We start from the raw sequence: 2,421 nt of genomic DNA, 5'->3' as shown, positions 1-2,421 counted from the left end.
GAAAATCAATGGGGTATGACACGGCAGGGGAACGAAACAAAAATGCAGTGAGCAGTAGCGCGGTCCTACCTTGAAACAGCCTGAGTCAAGGAAACCGAGTACCTAACAGATGGTGGACTCGGAGATCTGGGTATCCATTACTAGTGATGAGATCTGAAGCTCCGTCACAGGATGAAAAGGGGACGGGTGCCGTGCAGCTGGAGAAGAGCTGCCGCAGCTCAGAGGGATCTGTAGGAGGAGGTTCGATGGGGCGCCATGTGAGGAAAATAGTGGCGGCGGAGCCAGGTGGGGTGGGGGGTGGGTGGGGGGGGGGGGGGGGGGGGGGGGGGGGGCGGGGGCGGCGACGGGGGGCTGGCCTGGGAGCGGCGACGGGGAAACTGGGTTAGGGGCGGATACGGGAGCTAGCCTGTGGGCGGCGTCGGACGGAAGATGGGGGCTTTTACATTTTTAACATTATAAAGATGGTCACGCATCTGAATATCACTCTTAGAACGATACTTATAATTTTACCACATGAGAGAAGTTTTAGTTTCAGATTTACCACATTTGCACATGTGGCATGCCATGCTAGCTCGACACGCTGGCATGGGCACGTGAAATGCCGTTGCCACCCCTACCTTGCTCCTCTCTCTCCATTCCCGACAGCTGGGTCCCGCGGCACCTGTCACTTTCAGGTGGACCCCACTCGTCAGCTTCATCTTCCAGCTCCAGCACATTGATGGGAGACAGTCAATCGGCCAATCTATACAGCCACTCCATGCAAGGCACTTCCTCGAGGTGGCCTACAACATGCAAGGCCACTGGCCACGTCAACCCCGCACGCACGCTCGCACATCGCTTGGCTCAGACCAGCGGCTGCACGGCCACCCTCTCGATCCCGCTCTCCGGCAACCGCCGCATGTTCCCCTCCTCTCCTACCTCCCGTTCTCCGACGGCATAGACGACGGGACTTGGCCCATCGACTCGGAAGACAGGGCGCGGCGCCATGAAGCCAACTTCAGAACCCTCTCCGCCATCGTCAGCCGCCTCGCAGCCACAGCCAGTAGCGGCCGGCCGCCAGTGACCTGCGTGGTGTGCACCCTGAGCATGCCGGTGGTCGGCGAGGTCGTCCGCGCGCACGGCCTCCCGCTGGCCATCTACTGGATCCAGCCAGCGACCGTTCTCTCCACGTACTACCACTACTTCCACGGCCACGACGAGCTCCTCCGCCTCCTCACCGCTGCCGGCCAGCATGAGACAAGTGGAAACCTGAGGTCCGACGATGAGGTCACTCTTCCGGGCATGCTACGCCCTCTTAGAACCCGCGACATGCCGAGCTTCTTCTTCACCGGGAAGACGAAGGACGGCCTGTCCAAGATGGTGCTCCAATCAATGGACGAGCTGTTTCAGCAGATCGACGAGGAGAAGCCGGCGGTTTTGGTGAACACGTTCGGCGCGCTGGAAGACGTTGCACTGCAAGCACTCCAGCCATACATGGACGTCTTCGCCGTCGGTCCGGCAGTTCCACTTCCATTGAAGAACGATGAAGCAAGCGAATTAGCACAGATCCATCTCTTCCAGCATGACGAGACGGCGGCGTATACCTCTCGTTCGGGAGCCTGCTGGGATACACGAGACGGCAGGCCGAGGAGGTCCTCCACGGGTTGCAAGCCGGCGAGCGACCCTACCTGTGGGTGGTGCGCAGGGAGGGCCGCACCGAGGAGGTGGACGACCTCTGCCTGATGGCTGCAACGGCGGCGGGGATGGTGGTGGAGTGGTGCGACCAGCAGCGGGTGCTGGCGCACCCGTCGGTGGGGTGCTTCGTGTCTCTCATCCAGGTGCTGGAGCTGGAAGACAAAGCTGACGAGTGGGGTCCACCTGGAAGTGACAGGTGCCGCGGGACCTAGCTGTCGGGAATGGAGAGAGAGGAGCAAGGCAAGGGTAGCAACGACATTTCACGTGCTCATGCCAGCGTGTCGAGCTGGCGTGGCATGCCACATGCGCAAATGTGGTAAATCTGAAACTAAAACTTCTCTTATCTGGTAAAGTTGTAAGTGTCTTTCTAAGAGTGATATTCGGATGAGTGACAATCTTTGTAATGGTAAAAATGTAAAGGCTCCGGAGATGGGGTGCATTAGTTTCTATCCACCGACAAAAAAAAATGTCTGGGACATAGGCACAATGCGGCAGGTTCGCTCATCGGTTTCTGAAACAATAAACGCAGCTGATACTGGTATGTTATGTGAGAAAAATATTATATTATGGTTTGGCTGAAATCAACAAACGAACAGGCTGATGGATGCATCTAGGAATTTTCAGATTCACTTGAGGCATGCTAGAGTTGACCAACGTGGGGACCCAGCTAAATAAACAAAGCAAAAGTGACATGCAGCTGCCGTTGAGATAAGCTGAGCGCGCGCTCACATGAACAGAATTTTCCTA

General features: G+C 57.2%; 1 pseudogene; it reads left to right on the top strand.

Annotated features, from left to right (window-relative positions):
- Positions 1–585: 585 nt before the first annotated feature.
- On the top strand, positions 586–1,886 carry LOC136543735 (cyanidin 3-O-rutinoside 5-O-glucosyltransferase-like; annotated as a pseudogene).
- The last annotated feature ends 535 nt before the right edge of the window (positions 1,887–2,421 follow it).

The sequence above is a fragment of the Miscanthus floridulus genome, chromosome 3 (assembly GCF_019320115.1).
Source record: "Miscanthus floridulus cultivar M001 chromosome 3, ASM1932011v1, whole genome shotgun sequence".
NCBI lineage: Eukaryota > Viridiplantae > Streptophyta > Magnoliopsida > Poales > Poaceae > Miscanthus > Miscanthus floridulus.
The sequence above is the reverse complement of the archived record's forward strand: the minus strand, read 5'-3'. Positions and strand labels throughout refer to the sequence as shown.